We start from the raw sequence: 18,557 nt of genomic DNA, 5'->3' as shown, positions 1-18,557 counted from the left end.
TTTTGGGCACCGCACTTCAAGAGGGATGCGGATAACCTGGAGAGAGTCCAGAGAAGGGCCACTCGTATGGTTAAGGGCTTGCAGACCAAGCCCTACGAGGAGAGACTAGAGAACCTGGACCTTTTCAGCCTCCGCAAGAGAAGGTTGAGAGGCGACCTTGTGGCTGCCTATAAGTTCATCACGGGGGCACAGAAGGGAATTGGTGAGGATTTATTCACCAAGGCGCCCCCAGGGGTTACAAGAAATAATGGCCACAAGCTAGCAGAGAGCAGATTTAGATTGGACATTAGGAAGAACTTATTCACAGTTAGAGTGGCCAAGGTCTGGAACGGGCTCCCAAGGGAGGTGGTGCTCTCCCCTACCCTGGGGGTCTTCAAGAGGAGGTTAGATAGGCATCTATCTGAGCCTGCAGTGGCCATTCCATGCCCACCCCTGCCCCGTGCACAGATGTGGGGGGCATGGAACTCCCCTATCCCCCCAGGAGTGAGCACAGTGGTGGGAAGCCATCCCCACCCCCCATTCCCTGGACAAGCTGACTGTGGCCCCATCCCATTCCCTGCTGGGCCGTGTGGCCACACATTCCATCCCTGGACACCAAGCCTCATGCACCCTCCAGCTAGGCAGCAGTCCAGTCCCAGCACTGCCCAACTCATTCCATCCCTCCCTCCCTCTCTCCCCACCCCCCAGCCACACTTACCTGCAGGAGATCTTCTCCAGGCTTGCAGGCTGAAACTATGCCAGTCTGCAGAGAGCTCTTTGCAAAAGTGCAAATCTGTGTGTTTCTCCATTAAAATGAAAAATCTGCATTTTTCTCAGGGAAAGGGGGAAATCCACATTTTTCCCTGTTTTCTGCTGGAAATGTAAAACCCAGATTCCTGATAATCAGTATAGTTTCAGCCTGCAAGGGCTGGGGGGAGTAGGAGGAAGGTGATCAGGCAGCATTTATGTACACAGACACATGGCTTCCAGGCAGCCTAATTCATGGCCTGGCATAGATGAGGCAGGGTTGAAGTGGGAGTTATTTTGCTACACTTGTATCACTAAAGGCAGGCTCAGGCACCATAACTGTTACAGTGTAACAGGGAACCCAACAGCAGCTTCTCCCCTTCCGAAGCTGGTTCAAGCATTTGTCCATACATACAGTGACTTTACTGCCCAATGAGGTATATGTATAGAATTATAGAGCTAGAGATGAAACAGGCTTAGATGATCCACTCTGGGTGCATCTACACTTGCGTATTTACTGTGCAGTAACCGAAATTGCTGTGCACTATGGGTGCACATCTACATGTGCACACACATACTGCACAGTAAATATGGTGACTTACACTGACTTGAGGGTACATTTGATACCTGCATCATGCAGGTATCAACTTTACATCTGACTACTGAACAACTCTTGTCAGAGTGAATGCATGTATTGAACTGTTCAGTTGCCTGTAGATGGTTATTTCTCCTACAGTATGGTCCATTGCAAAGAGAAGAACATGAGCATATAAAATGGGTCAAGATTGGGTGAGCTGTTTTTCACGAACATGTTCTATCACCCAGCCATTTTCACATCTATTCAGAACATAAAATGAATGCTTAAGAAAGCTGGAAATTTATGTTCAGATCAATGGGAGACTGGTTAATTACCTAAGATGTATCAAGATAACAGAGCTGAAACAAAGAAAATGCAAAGGGAAAGCTTTCAAAAAGTTCTCAGTGAAGTAAACCAAATCAGCTTAGACTATTTTAAGGATAAGTGCAGAGATGTCCCAGGCAACTGCGGTATCAAAGAGAAAGATGCAAAAGTCAATCTCACAATCAGCAACATAGACATGAAAGAGAAAAATCTCTAAAGCTCTTTAAAAATCAAGGCCTATTAAAAATGAATTTCAAAAAGGTTCAAGAGACATGGAATGGCATTAAGAACATGAAACCTCTAACAGCATGGAAAAATTACTCAGAGAGCCACATGAATTTGAGTGGTGGTTCCTATAACTATGGAGGATATCACTTTCCTAGTTCACAGATCTAATCTTTGTACATGAAATAGTGGTCCTACTGAAGTCAATGTGAGTTTTGTCATTGATAGTACCAGGATTTCAGGATTTATTGACCCATCAGCATATTTGTTTGTCTCTCAGAGTTCATGCAGTAGTTGCCTGGAAAGTGTTCAAGATTCTGTTTTGCTTTACATATCAGCATCAAATATATCACCTAAGTTTGGACTGCATGATCTCCAAATTGGTTCTCATCTCAATTATGCTGTTGTGAAATTGCTGCAAGGAAGATCCAGATCAGCCCCTCTATTCCAGAGGATATTATAACAGGCTGAAAGTACCCAGCTTGATTGCCAGCCCCCCTGAAGATACAACAACATATTTTTGACTTGTAAACTAAATAAATTTGACCTAGAGTTATAGAGGGGCAATAAATATGAACCACCATGCTTCAATTTATGATGCATCATCTGATGTATCTTTAGCATTGCCTCATAATGTATGATTACATTGCCTCAGCCTTTCCCTTCTCCTTCACAATATCCACTCCCTTTTTTTTTTCTTCTTTTTCCCAGTTCCCCATGACCATTTTGCCCATCTTAATGTACTCCAGAAATTCTATCTCCCATATTATCCATCTTTCCTGAGGGATATCAGAAGCTGTATCTTGTTCTCCATCCTTTCCTCTGAAGGCCTCTCAATCCCCTTGTTCTTATTGTGATTGTTTTGGGGTTTTTTTCTCTCTCTAATAATGGGACTAACCCAAGGGACCCTGAAATAGAATCATGAACCCCCATACTTTCTAGCTTCGATAGGGGAACAGGAGACACTTTTTTCAGAAGCTGACACTATGGCTTGCTTCTATGTAGGCTTTATGTTTTGGAATAACAGCACTGAAGTTTTCCACAGGCCCAGGGCCAGATGATTTCCCTGCTTCTGGCTGTTCATGCTGTCTGATAGTCTTTAGACCACTCTTAATCACACTACTTTCCCTCCCAAACAATCCCTTGCTTCCTCCTACTAGCACTATTTAATTTTCTTTTTTGAATACTACCCTATCATTCAACAAAATGCAGCCATTTTTGTTGTTGCTGCTGTTCTTATTTTTACAAAGTACGAACAAGGAAAAATCTCATTATTTGGCTGCAATTTCATGTACCATATTTTAGCCCAGAGCAAAAGTTTATAGTGCAGTTCTTTAAAAAAGTCTTTAGAAATAAGTCATTTTTGCAAACATATTGCCTGTGTTCTGATTAATATTTAAAATAATTCATATTATTGAGATGTTAAGTCAGTCCCGCTGCAGAAAGACTCCACTGTACACTTATAGAAAAGTTTCCTTTCTGCATTTCCCTCTAATGCAGATTTCTTATATGAAGGAACAGATACAGTTTGCCTATATGGTGTTCAAATAGTCAAAAGTGGTCCCAAGATATAATGTGTCCAGTGACAGTCAAGAGACCTTGGAGAGAATTACTTTGCCTCTAAGAGGGTTATCTGCACTGGACAACACAGCCCTGAGCACAGTATAAATCTATCGTGGTTAGATATATGTTGCATTCAGTTTGGCTAGTTCTTTTAGCCCAGTGGTACTCAACCTTCTTAGACTCAAAACATCAGTTGCTAGACCCCTTGGAAAATGCTAGCTCTTAGTTCTCACTTGTTTTTTGACTACATAAAAATAAAGCAATTCTTCTATTGCAAAGAACTCACAAAGACCACAACAAGTCAGAATGTTTTTAACGTTATTGTAAGGGTTTTGGTTTAGCCTAGCTCTCCACTGGCTAAAATCAGTCCTTGAACCCTTTAAACCATTCCTTTAATCTGGTCTCAGAAACACAAGCTTTCTCTGGGCCCAGCAGTACAGGTTGACACTCTTGAGTTCTTCTGCTCCACAGGGCTGAGCCAAAATCATAAGAAATTCAAAGTAAACATGTCCTAACTCCAGTCCCAGCAACACAGTGTTTCTCTGGGCCCTGCAATACAAGCTTTAAAGCCCTGGGTTAACCTGCATCACAGAACTCAGGAGAAAATATAAAAAAATCCAGAACAAACACCCACAAGCATGTGGTGTTCACCCCCAAAATCTTCCTTAGAAGTGTGTTCACTATCCACATGACCATTCCCCTCTCCAAGTCCTCCTCCCCTCACTTCCTCTTCCTGCCCCTTTATTTTGGTCAGCCAGTCAACTTTCCCTCATTATTGGCTGATTGCCTGAGCCAGCTGAGGCTCCTTAAGCAGGCAGCCTGTTACAGGCTAGCTAATTGATCCAAGCTGCAAGCCTGCAGCCTGTTACAATCATGAGTTCCTATTTGAAATCTCTGGGTTTATCTTGTGAATCATGTCTGCATATCTAACAGTGCTAACATTGTATGGCACCTCACAACACCCTTGAAAAAATCTCAAGGTACCCCAATTGAGTATTACTGTTTTAGCAGCATTCTGCACCTGGAGCGGGAGGGGAATGTTCACTTATTAGAACTGGGTGAAAAACTTTTTTCCATTGTTTGAAAAGTTTTAAGATTTAAAAAACATCCATTTTGCATTAAAGTGTAGAATAAATTGCTAACTTTTGAGGGGGGCTGAGCAGGGCGGGTGGAGAAAACACTTGAAGCCTTTCATGAAGAACCGGGGTTTTGACCAACCTAAGCTTTGACCAATCTAGTTTTTAAGACTCTGACCTACAATACAAGAAAGTTAGGTTCAAATCCCTCTTCTGCCTGATTTGGGGTATTTCTGTACTGCAAGCTACAGGATAGCTTAGTCTGTATGTCACCTTACTATCTTGCCTAGACTGCCTCAAGTATACAGACTAGCGTGGATATTTGTGCACTGCAGATCTTCCCTCACATCAGGAGATGGAATGCAGACTGCCCACAGTTCCACTGAAGGTCCTGTCCACCAAGCTGTTCCCTATGCTGGGGCAAGTTTCTCACAATCTCATCCTTTAGCACCGGTCCATGTGGCATAAATGGAGAGAAAAGAAGTTAGATGAAGTGAGTCCATCTAACTTTACTGGGGATCTGTGGAATCCAAGTTCAAGCCCTTGCTCAAAGTCATTTTTATTATTACTATTAATTATTCATAGGGCTGTCAATTCATCATGATTAATGCATGTGATTAATCCTTTTTTTTTAATGCATTAATTGCTTATGTGGTTTTGAAGCAAGTACCCAGGCTCCTCTCCGCCACCATCACTGCCACCTCTGGGCCACTTCATGAGACAGTGGTGGCAGTGCAGAGGATTGCAAGGTAGCCCAGGTGTGGGCTCTGAGCAGGTTCAGTGGTGGGTAATGACATGCACAGATACAGACATGCAGCTGTAGCCTACATGTGGCCAGGAATGCAGCCTGGCAGTGTGTGGAGCAGCACCCAGCAGGCAAGTTTGTGAAGGGGAAGGGGAAGGGAAGCGGGAGAGACAAGGGGCAGGGGGGGCAGATTGAGGCTTCCATGGTGGGGGAGGGAATGGGGCAGAGGCAGGGGCTGAGACAGGAGCTGGGATGAATGGGGGCTGGAGCCTGGGGCCTGGGGGCTGGGCCCAGGGTATGTCATGGGACAGAGCTGGAACTTGTCCAGTGGCATGGGGGGCACTCCCACCACTGCACACCCCCCCTGGAGGAGGCATGGGGGGCATATGCCCCCTCCCTGAGATTAGTGTATGGGGTGGAGGTGGGCTGCTGCTGTGGACTGGGCTGTGCACTCCACTGCCTTTGCCCCAGGAGTCACGTGCTGACTAAGCCTCATCTCCTGCCCCCCTGGTGACAGGAGGCACAGAATGGCATCATGTAGTTCCTAGGGTAATGGCAGCAGGGCATGGGGTGGAGAGCCCAGCACACACTGACAGCCTGCCTCCATTTTGCATACAAATCTGGGGGCATGTGCTCCCCATGTCTCCCCCAGGGGTGTGTGCAGTGGTGGGAGCTGTCGCCCCCCCCCACCCCACACCCTTGTATGAGCCATGGCTCCGTCCCATACCCCCTCTCCCCCATACCCCTTCCCCCACACACTTACCTACTGGGTGGTGTGTGTGTCTGTGCATATGTCTGTTTGCCCCTAACTCCCAAGCCACAGCCCCTCCAGCCCTGCTGCTGCCCCTCGCTGCTGACCCACAGTACCTCACATCCTGCAAGGGTATGCAGGAATCCCCCTCACTGGGCTCCAAACCCCATACACATACCCACAGCCACCCACACCTTCATAAATTTAACACACACACACCCCACACCCAACCAAAGTACCTGCATACTTTTGTCTAACTTTGAGTTTTTCCATGCATAATTTTGAGTTTTTCACTGTGTGATTAAAATCCCAATTAACTGTGACTAATTTTTGTAATCACACAACTAGTCATGATCAATTTTTTTAATCATTTGAGCGCTCTAATTATTAATACAAAGTGGAACAGCTCCAACAAGAGAGACCAAGAGAGCCCCCTTCAGGCTGTCCCTCCTGCTTCTAATCCCTCCTTTTACTCACATCTACTAAAGGGGAAGGTGTGAGATAGAGAAGGGAGGAGGAGAAGAAAGTGAAAAAAAAAAAGAATGAGTACCAGTGAACAGGAAGCCTGGGAGAGTCAAGAGAGAAAAGTGGGAAGGAAAAAGGAAATAACAGGTTAGCTAGATGCAGCGGATAAAAAACTGGAATGGAAGAAGTTTTGTCAGACACTTTACAGCCTTCTCTTGCATAAAGACAGGACCTCAATTATGTGATATTGTGTGTGTTTGTTGGATTTCATTTACATTGTCGTGTACCCATTTCAGAAATTCATTCCAGTACTGACATAAACTCCAAAGAACTCCAAATGAATCCATTTATACCAGTGGCACCAAGATCAGAATTTGGCCTATTAAATAAATTTTAAAATGCTATTAGGATAACAACATAAATCTTTATCTTTGAAATGACAAGTCAGCTCTAATGCAGATGGCAAAAATGTGAAAGAGGCTTGGTTTTCTTTCAGTTCACTTGGCCAAGTTGACGTGTTCTAGTTTATATTCTAATTGTCCAGGCTTTTCAGATAAATATTATTTGTTTATTAATGGGATTCAGCCTAACAACTCAAAAAATACTGTCCAATAGAAATTTTTCTGTTACAGCTCAGATGAACAGAATCAAACACAACTAGTGTTTATTCTCAATTTTTTCATCCCATCAACCTAATCTCACTAATCTAATTTACTATTTGACCTCAGAAACATTTTTCTGAGTAAAATCCAAACTTTACTAATGAAAAGCCAACCTGACACAGGAAATCACAAAAGAATACACCCTGTTTGCTTCTATTCACTTAAGGATCAACAAAGGATCATTCTTTTAAAAAACTTAAGTAAGTTTTGTTTAGAGCTCATTAATAATGGCTGTGAAGCTGCCTCTGTGTAGTGGGATTTGTTTATAGACTGCATTAGTGAGATTGGACCAACAGAAGAAGAAAAGGGCTCATGGGGTACTAATTTCCTGCTAGTCCTGAAATAAATAATGCAGGACACTGGGAAACTGTGATGTCTCATAACAGAATAATGTGCTTAGCTTTTCTCCTTCCCCAGAGGCCAAATAATCAACTAGCTGGTAATTCATGACAACATTTTCAAAAATGCCAAAGAGACTTGGGAGCCAAAGTCTTAGTGGAAATTTCCTTAGATTCAGGCACTTTTAACCTCAGTCAGCAGAAAAATATTGGGAATAAATATTTAGTGGTGTGAGAAAAATTAGGTTAAAAAAGGCTCCTAGATTGCCACTTTCTGTGGGAAATCCCACTGGCATGGATACCTGACAGAGTTTCATCCAGACCATTCCAATGAACAGGGTCAGGGGTCCATCCCATGAAGAGTCATCCCCTTGGAGATCTGCATGCATTTGTACATTTTCTAAGGTTCTAAGGGCTCTTTGAACCCCTGTCTAGCACCTGACTGTAATGGTCCTTGTTTTTGGGGACAGGCTTCGAATTTTCTTCATAGTATGTAAAGTGGGTAATGGAAAGCAAGTGCTGTTTTAGGGCTCTTGTCCACATGATACCTCTCCTGTTTCAATGTTACACTTTTCCTGTTTCCACATGACAAAAATTGCCATTAAGCTGGCTAAATAGCATCTGTGTGTCCACGTTACAAGCTGATGTTATCATTTTAGATTTTTTTTTTATCATGGCAATTTAGAACACCTCTGACATGTTTTATTTTTAGCTCCTGAATTTCTTCCATGAGGGTTATTTTTATCATTTTACATTTGTAACATAGATCTGGCTTATGCCTGAAAATGTGATTTTCCCTGCTTTGCAACTAAGGCCAATGTGGTTTCTATCTTCAAGAAAGCGAGGAAAGTGGATCCAGCAAACTATAGGCCTGACCTCTATCCTAGGGAAGGTCTTAGAAATGTTTATTAAAGAGGCCGCAAAAGGAAATGAGATTTTACGACCAGGTGACCTATCACCTGGACAAGGGATAAGAGATTGATGTATATATCTTGACTTCAAAAAAGCCTTCAATCTGGTATCCCATGATCACCTCTTGGCAAAACTGGACAACTGTGGCTATCACAGAGCATGGAGGTGCCCTACTCCTAGGGAGGCTGCCGGGGAAAGAGCCCTAGCAGTGAATAAAGAGCACAGCTGTTGGTTACCAGGGGCAACTGGAGCCATCAAGAGACCCACACCTGCCAGCAGTCAGCTGACTGAAAAGGGCAGGGCCTGGCTCCCTTATAAACCATAGGGTCTGAGGCCAGAGCCAGTTCCCTGCCAGCAGCCAAGGAGGAAGAAGCTCTCTGTCATGGAAGAGAGGAGAAGCCGGATGCAGGAGCAGTGTCTGATACTGATGCGAGATGAAGAATCCCTGGTAAGCCTGAACTTGGTTATAGCCAGGTGGCTTCAGTTTAAGTTATAGCCAAGGGGCTTGCATTTGTGTTGCTGTTTGTACCTGGTGGTTTGGGTGAGGCTATTAGGGGTTGGAGGAGGCCTCATAGAGGACCCACAGTAGTGTGGGAACCCCAGCGCCAGCAAGGCTGCAGCATTCGGGGTACACTGACCCCAGCCCCAGAAAGGGGGCATTGCTGAGAAGCCCCAGTGCGGGCATGGTGAGCCCCAGAGAAGGGGGCAGCATTGTGGTGAGCCCCAGCCAGGGAAGGGGGCAGTGCTTGAGAAGGCCCAGAGAGAGGGTGGCATTACTGAGACAGACCCAGGGAGAGGGCGGAATTGTGGAAGAGCCCCAGGGAGAGGGCGGCATTGCTGAGAGGGCGCGGAGAGAGATGGGGCCACGGAGAGCCCGAGCGCCAGAGAGAGGGTGTAGACCTGGACCAAACAACATCTATTCCAGCTGCGAGGCTTGGGGCATGGTAAAGGGGTGGTTGGAGCCACACATAGCCCATAAGGCTAGGGTGCCCCTGAAGCACCCATTGCAAAGCGTGACCCACAAGGGGTCTGGGAGCCCATGGGGCAGATATTACAGCAACCCATGTCCAAGAGGACATGAGACAGCTTCCCATACATTTAATCTCCATCAAAGATGTTGCAGGCAAGAAGTGAGAGTGCCCTTTTGGGCCAACTTGGCATGAGAAGGGGGCCTTGAGGAGATCACGGCCCTCCTGCAGGACCCCGTGCCGTGACAGTGGCCTTGGGACCACCACAATCCACTGGCTGGGAAATTGGCTCTGTGGTCGGACCCAGAGGGTGGTAATTGATGCAAGTCAATCATCATGGTGCCCTGTGACCAGTGGAGTCCCCCAAGGCTCTGTCCTTGGACCCATATTGTTCAACATCTTCATTAATGATGTGGACATTGGAGTCAGAAGCGGACTGGCCAAGTTCGCCAATGACACCAAATTTTGGGGCAAAGCATCCACACCTGAAGACAAGAGGGTGATCCAGGCTGACCTGGATAGGCTCAGCAAATGGGCAGATGAGAACCTGGTGGTGTTTAACACTGAAAAATGCAAGGTTCTCCACCTTGGGAGGAAAAACCCGCAGCATCCTTATAGGCTCAGCAGTGCTACGCTGGCTAGCACTATGGAAGAAAGAGACTTGGAGGTCATCATTGACCAAAAGATGAACATGAGCCTTCAATACGATGTTGCAGCTAGTAAAGCGAGCAAAACACTGTCTTGCATCCATAGATGCTTCTCAAGCAAATCCTGGGATGTCATTCTCCCCTTGTACTCAGCCTTGGTGAGGCTGCAGCTGGAGTACTGTGTCCAGTTTTGGGCTCCACAATTCAAAAAGGATGTGGAGAAGCTTGAGAGAGTCCAGAGAATAGTCACGTGCATGATCAGGGGTCAGGAAAACAGACCTTATGATGAGAGGCTGAGAGCTATGGGGCTCTTTAGCCTGGAAAAGCGCAGGCTCAGGAGCAATCTGATGGCCACCTATAAGTTTATCAGGGGTGACCACCAGTATCTGGGGGAACGTTTATTCACCAGATCGCCCCAAGGGATGACGAGGTCAAACGGTTATAAACTACTGCAAGACCGTTTCAGGCTGGACATAAGGAAGAATTTCTTTACTGTCTGAGCCCCCAAGGTCTGGAACAGCCTGCCACCGGAGGTGGTTCAAGCACCTACGTTGAACACCTTCAAGAGAAAATTGGATGCTTATCTTGTTGGAATCCTATGACCCCAACTGACTTTCTGCCCTTCGGGCAGGGCGCTGGACTCAATCTTCCAAGGTCCCTTCTAGCCCTAATGTCTATGAAATCTGAGACTGCACCCCAGGTGGAAGCTCACCCACAAACACAGTGTCTACACCCTCAATGTCTAGACACATAAGACTCCTCTCATTATCCAGGCTGAAGTCTGGCTCCAAGAAAGTGATCCCCACCTTCTTTGGGGGGAGAGAGGCCATCCTGTTCTAAAGGTCACTTGTGACACACAGAAAGATGGATCTCCATTTCACTAGCTTCCTCATCCAAATTGGTAGGCTGGGATGTGACCAAGAGGGCCCTCCTGGGTCAGGCCTCCGGAAGGGAGGCATTCTGTGTCACTTTTACTGACACCCAACTCCAGAAGCAGGGAGACAGGTGAGGGGTTGGTGACTCCTGCCATCACCTTCCCTGCCTCCAAATCATCCCCATCTGTGGTTACATGCAACAGGGTCACTGGCATAATAGCCGGAGTGGGGTCAGGCTCCCCAGCAGGACCACTGCCAGCTGAGGGTGATCCTGGCGGGGATGAGATGTCCTGAGAGGGCCCCTTCACCTTCTTCTCTTTGTTCTCCTTCTTCCTAGTGGCAGGTGGCCCACCTTTCATAGGGGATGGGCCAGACCGCTCCTGGCCCACCCGCACAGGGACAGCCACCTCAGACAAGGCCACATTGTACATCACCCTGGAGAAGGCCCAAACCCCATCATCTGACAGGGCCTTGGTGCCACAGTCAGCTGCCACCCCAGACGCCTAGCCCAGGAAGTTTGGGGCAGGCAGAGGGCAAGTGGAAACATCAGCCCCTCCACCTGGTGGGGCCTCTGCACCAGGGGGCTGGGCACTGTAGGTGAGTGGGGGAGAGGGCTGGGGAGTAGTCCCAGCCCCTCCACTGGATGGTGCTCTCACCCTGGAGACCCCAGCCCCCTCGGATGGAACAGGGGTGAAAGGAGGTTGGGAAGAGCCTGTGTCCCAGAAGTGGATGTGCCATCTGTTGTCGCTGCTACAGTTGCCAATGTTCCGGACACTTTCCCCTCGGGCAGTGGTCTGACAGGTGGGAAGAGCTACCACAATAGAAACACATGGTCTCCCCCAAGGAAAAATAAATCACAAGCCTCTACCCATCAAGCATGAGGTTCAAGAAGTGAGACAAACTCCAAGGGCCCTCCCTAAGGAGCATGAAAACCTGCCTCCAAAAAGACAGGACATGCTTCAACTTCAGCTCCTTGCTTCCAAATGTCAGTCAGTGAAAGGGGTTCATAGGAACCCCATAGAGCTCGAGTCCCTTTGCCCGCTCCTGGTTGGACACATGTGGGGGCATGTTGGAAATCATCACCCTCACTGCCTGGGTGTCTAGGGATGTGACAAGATAGTGTATATCTGCCATGTCCAGGCCCTCTGCACAGACCCTGCTGACCAGGGTGGGAGCACTCAGGTAAATCACTGGGACCATGTTAAGACAACCCACATAATGTATGTTATGCCATCCCTCAAGGTCAACTAGGGCACCTATGCAGACCTCAACCCTGAAATAGGGAGGGGTGTGAACTCTCAAGGCATGGTTAAGGGGAAGGTTTTGAGAGGCATCCCCATGCCAGCCACTGGGTGTAGGAGCAGCCATTCCTTCTAGGATAGGGTTATGCTAGGCCAGGGTTAATTTCAAAAGTTAAAGCTAAGGGAATGAAAAAAAAAAAAAATGGTTGTATATATCAACTACAAAGATAAGTGTCTGGGAATGTGCCCATAAAAAAATGGGAAAAAAAGGTTGAGCGCCCGAGGGGGATAGGGGGGAAGGGGAGGAGTGAAAAGAGTCAACAGGGGCTTATGGGGATTAGGAATAAAACAAAACAGAGAAAAAAGAAAAAAATGGGGGGGCGGGGATTAAGAGCACCTTTTGAAAGGCAAGATATAGAAAAAGATAACTCACAACAAACAAGCAAGAAAGAAAAAAAGAAGGAAAAAGAAACAGTAAGAATAAAACTGTGAAGTAGCAACTTGCAGACAAAGAAACCGGAAGTAGAGGAGGAGGGGACAGAGAGCAGAGAAAAAGAAGAAGAAACACTGTGAAAATGAAAGAAAACAATCACCAAGGGAAATGAACAGAAACAAGAGACCTTTAGACAGGTGGGAGTCAGAAAAGAAAAGAAATAGAAAGCCGGAGAGTCTTATGCTCAGGATTGCCCCACACAGCTCCAAGTGAGCCTGGTCTGAAGCATCAAAAGTGGAAGGAAGGAAGATTATTTTTTTTCTTCCCCCTTCATTGTCATGCTTGTCTGCCATGTTTGACTTCTGCCAAAAAAATTGAAATTTATATTGTACAATGTGTAGTGTCTATGGTTGCTAAATATGACAATTCAAGTACTTGGACTTTCTTATCACAGGACATAAGCCCAAACTTTTTTTACCCTGATTGCTCCTGCCAAAACTTGGAGGAGCACCCCCACCCCTCGCCTCCTCCCAGCGGTGCCACAATCCCCTTCTCACAGCTAGCCAGCTTGCCAAGCCAGCCTCAGCCTCTTTCCCCCCAGACACAAAACTTGTACTTTATTATCACAGGACATAACTGTATTTAACAATTCTTTCCATTACATGTCTAAGTAATGAATCTGTATCCCCACTGATACCAGTATTCTTCCATCTGTCTTGCTGCATCTCTGCTGATAGGCCTTTGAACAGCTGTCAGGGGATATGATTGAGCAGTTACCCCATTCCAACAATCCAACTCCAAATCACTGTCCTTTTGCAAGCTACCCCACCATCCACCAACTATCACTGTCCTGGGACTCTCCTTTGTCCCCACAGCACAGGTTCCTGCAGCATTCCCACTGATCCCATGCTGGGAAGCTGGTTGTGCTGGAGCATGTACACAGTAGTGTGCACTACAATTTGTGGGGCCAAGGGGGAATTAGCCATATTACCCATGTAGTGGTTAGGGAAGTACCCCAAGTGGCTACCTGTGCCTGATGTGAAGCTGGGCACATTGGGCAGGTGAAGGCATCTTGCAGCTGTTTGTCTTCCTGCTGCTCCCTGTACCTAACTTATGCTACGTTATGTAGGGTGTTTCCCCTAATGCCTTTGTAAAGGCCAAATGGCTTGTGATCTACTTGATAAGTGCCCTCAGCCACAAGACACTATCCTTGATCATGCTGGTCCCAAGATGGCTGTCACCAGCTTTGGGATTCATATTATCAGGTACTTCCCTACATCACCCAACCCAGTATCACAAAAGATTTTTCACCCAGCCTCTTGTATGGAAAATAAAAATACAGGACACTTTTCAAAGTCCTTTTGTGATACTTTATTTTTATTAGAGGGTCCAAAAATTCCTAAAGTAGGTAGAGAGAAAAGAGAAATATAGATTGTGAACCTAACCATCACATAGACCCCAGGCATCCCCTGGTACATTGAAGTGCAATCTGCTTTGTGAATACTGGGTTGGCAGTACTTCAAGGAGGGAGAAGCACACCATTCCCAGGGAGTCATAGAAAACTCATAGTCATGAGAACCTGCATCCCTATGAGATGCCCCCCTCCTGCACCCTCCCTGGGTCACATCAGCATCCCCCTCCTCCTTATCACCATCATCCCTGAGGCACCTTGGGGAGCTCCTTTTGTGGGTACACTAGGCATGGCTCTCCTTTGGAAGAGAATGGAGAGGTTTTTTTGAGTGGGCTACTCTCAGTGTTTCTCTCAGTACATGGGCATTCATGAAACTGTTACAATTTCTTGAACATTTGTAAAGAACACTGAGACATTCTTAAATTATTTTAACAGGACTGCCATTTCAAGAATTACCACTGACAGCTTACTATCTCTTACCCAATCATCTTCTTATTTCTGTACCCCAAAAATATTTGTCCTAGCACCACAGCGTGCACCCTGCTTCCTGGGATGTGTGTTGAAGCAAGATCTAGGCCCCCCACCCAGTGGGGCACCTGCCCTGCACCAAAAATCAGCTACCTCCAGAGGTGACTGCAGCAGCCAGCCCCTGCTGCAGTGGCCCCCCTGGGACTGATAACCTGGAACTTGGCTCCCCTGGAAGTGGCTACAGTCCTGCAGGCACATGCAGAGTGCCTGGCTGCAACATCCGCCACAGAAAGCAGCACTATGTTATTCCTCCAGTCCCAAACCCCAAATTTATATGACTGTAAATCTGTAAAACCAAAAAATCCAGAACACTACTAATGCCAGTACTGTTACTTACAATCCACCCTTAGTGAGAATAGTGGAGTCTCTGTCTCAGGACTCTGCCATTGCCTCCCTGACACAGTACACCCTTTGGAACCTGATGAGTCCTGTGACACAATGACATTTGAGTCAAAGTCCTCTTCCTCATCATAAACAGGAGAGTCATTTCTTTCAAGCATCTGATGAGCCTCCTGGATGTCTGGTACCAAAATGCATGGGTTGAGTAGAGCAGAGGGGGAGCTCATTTCTGGCTGCGCGCCAAAGAGGTCCCTCGAGCAGTCCCAAGCAAGGTCATTGGTCTGTGACTGATTCTGTTCTTGAGGAGGAGGCTGATTGCATGGAACTTGCAAAGTAGCTCGACAAGTATTTTGGTGCCAGGGAGGTTCTGGTTCCTCATGATGCATACCTCTTGTCCCAAACGCAGTCACATATGCCTCTGAAGCATCTCTTTTAAGGATGATAGACAGTTTGTTGTAAAATGGAATCATTCAACATGAGGCACTGGACCAAGAATTATTGTCCTTTATGTGAGGGAAGACACATTTTAAGGCCTTCATCTTACAGTGACACTGTTCCCAGTTGCGTTTCATGCCAGGTTGCTCTAATTTTTCAGAAACAGAGATGTAAACGGTTTATTTCTGCAGCTTCCCAGTTGTCATGATGCTCCCTTCACTCCAAATGTCAATCAGTGTCTCAACTTCTGCCTAAGTCCAGTTTGGTCCCTGTCCTTGTGAAGGATCCGTCACATCTTCCAAAATTTGACATTTCTTGCTCCCCTACATGGCCATCAAACTGTAAAACAGCAAATGACACACACTACATACAGCCTGTGCCTGCTGTTAGGACCTGTTCTGGGACATGTGAACCTTTTATCAAGAGATGCATAAAAGAAGTGTGACTTGTCCAATCTTCAGACATTTTAGGCAATTCTTCACTTTTGATAGTCTAGCCCATGACATTCAGAAGCATACTCACACTATGATTGTGCTGGAAATTCTTGAAAATCTTGAGTGATTATTTTAGGTGAGAAACCATGAAGCTGTTTGGATGTCTCAATGACACTCATTTCCTCTAGATATGTGGACCAAAACAAATCCATCCTGTGTATTTTTCACAAAGGGATCAGGTCTCGCTTGTACAGTATGTGGGTGTGGGGGTGGGGGAAGAATGGGGGGGTGGTCCCGAAGAGCTCTCTCATGTATGGGACATGTATGTTTTGTTCCACAGTGTTCAAGCACACAGACTACCACTTTTGGTATGTAGTAACATGTCAGCTCTTTTCAAGAAATACAGACAGCCTTCCATTGCAGGGTGCACATGGTTTCAGTAGCTATTGACAGATAAATGACAGGAGTGGTTTCATGCTAATCTAGGAGAGTGACTTTTTGCAGATATTTGAGACAGAGGTCACTCCACAGGACAAAATCTTGCTAAAGGCAATTTCTTCTTTGAATTCTGAGGGACTAAGGAGAAAGCAGAGGTTAATCTTGAAGGCTTTCAAATATTCACATAGCAGATGTATGGTTCTACTGATGGGATTCAGAAAATTGATGTAACTCTGGTCTGATATTTTAAAACTCATACTGTTATTTGAAGTGTGGAAACTGGTCTTGTGTTCCAACAAACAGAAAGTGTGGTTGCCAAAGGCTATAGCTGCTTCCTGGCCATACATTCAGGGCAAGCCTTGTGATATATGGGCACTAGAAAGCAGCTCGGACTAGTGGGAAAGAATAATCATGTCAATTATGATGACCAGTGGCTGGAAACATTCAAAATGAGCAAAGGGACATCCTTCCACATAATTAGCTACACACATCCAGCATCAGACAACTGTCATGCAGAAGCCCATCAGCCCAGAGAAGCATTTTGCCATGGCCATCATGAAACTGGCTACTCATTCCAACAAGCCTGCACCACATTGTGAATCAATTTGGTGTGACTCCCTGCACTGCTGGGAGGGCCGTCAGTGAGGTTTGCCAACTGCTACAGGACCTGGCAGTAAACAAATTCATATGCTTAAATAACCCCCACGAGGTGGTGAAAGAATACCACAAAATGCATTTTCCTAACTGTATGGGAGCACTTGACAGCGCACACATTCCCACCCTAAGCCACTCCCAGGGCAACCATTCATTCATAAACAGAAAGGGGTTTCCTTCTGTGATTCTGCAAGCTGTCATGGACCACAGAGGCAAATTTACAAACATTTACACAAGATGGGCAGGAAGCACACACAATGCTCGTGTGTTTTGAAACTCACCTGAGATGATGGACAAGGGCCAATATGCTACAGGACTGGACGAGGCTGTCATATGGGGTGTTTCATTCTCGTCCGTCCCCCCCCACCACCACCACAATACCAGCTGAGGTGGCCTACTAACTCCTGCCCTGGCTCATGAAGCCGTATGCAGGGCAAATGAATGACCCACAGAAATTGCTGTTCAACAATCAGTTAAGAAAGTGCTACATAAGTGTAGAGTGTGCATTTGGGTGCTTGAAAGCCTGTTGAAGGTCACTCAACTACAGGCTAGAAGTTGATGCTGATAACATTACCCCTTACGTAGTGGCAGCATGCATCCTTCATGATATCTGTAAAACCAGGGGCAAGGTCTTCAGTGTTGCTTGGGGAGATCAGTTAAGAGAATTGACACAAGCTGCAACCTTAAACAGCAGAGAAGCAGTTGAGAGTGGTGGGCTACAGATACAGGCAAATAGTGGGTGGGGTGCTGTGATCAGAAATTGCCTGGTGGCGCTCATAGGTGCTGCTCTGTGGGGGTAATGTGCTCTATAATTGTTGAATTGATCCTTTTTGTCATCAATGTTCCATTTCATATTAATTTATCATTAAATAAAGTCTGTCTTATAAAAAGTTGTCTTGTATAATGGGTTAATAACGGAGTCTCAGGGAGGTCTCTGTGTGGGATGCAGGATGGAGGGGAGGGGTGTGCATTGTTGGGTGGGTGTCAGGGGGGATGGGTTTGTGGTGGCAGACAACTTGAGAAGACAAGCAGGTCTAAAACCAGTTTGGGGACATGACTGCAAACTGTAATAGGATTCACATGCAAATAGACTAATTTATTCAACAATAGTCTGGTAACCACCACACCCTTCTCCCATGGTGCAGCCTCTCGATTCTGGCCACTGTGTATGTGGTGATTGGTGGAGGAGGAGGGAAAATTCATTGCACCTGGGCAGGTTTTTCTTTCTTCACCTTGGTGGAGGTGTTGGGTCATGCTGGCCATTTGTGTTGATCGCAGGGGGGAGGGGGAGTCAGAATAGTCTGATTGTGGCCCCCCAACACCACTTTGGGGGCAGCTGTCCTGGGCAAGGGGATCCTTGGTAACCAAGGACTACTGATGATCCTCCATAACAACCACTGCCCAACTACTACAAAAATTCTGTACAGTTTGACATGATACAAATGAGAGAAGACACAGGATTCCTTCTGTTTTAATACAAATCTATGTAGTACTTTTTCCATTGAGGCTTTAGAGAAACCACGAGTTACATTTTTACATTTAGATTTTTGCCTTACATTTTTATATGTGTATGTTGTTGACATACATGGGGGAAGCAGCTGGGGGAAGAGGCTAGGCGAACCTGTCCAGGGAGGCCAGCATCAAACAGGGTTCCTAAGAGAGAGGGTCACAGCCATGGGGGAAGAAGCTGGCTGGAAAACTTTTTTTTTTTTTGGTGAAGAGAATATTATTATATCACAACACTGTTTTATATATATTTATAAGATAGATAGATAGAGAACAGTTTTATA

The sequence above is a fragment of the Alligator sinensis genome, unplaced genomic scaffold, assembly GCF_000455745.1.
Source record: "Alligator sinensis unplaced genomic scaffold, ASM45574v1 scaffold368_1, whole genome shotgun sequence".
In the NCBI taxonomy this organism is placed as follows: Eukaryota; Metazoa; Chordata; order Crocodylia; family Alligatoridae; genus Alligator; species Alligator sinensis.
The sequence above is the reverse complement of the archived record's forward strand: the minus strand, read 5'-3'. Positions refer to the sequence as shown.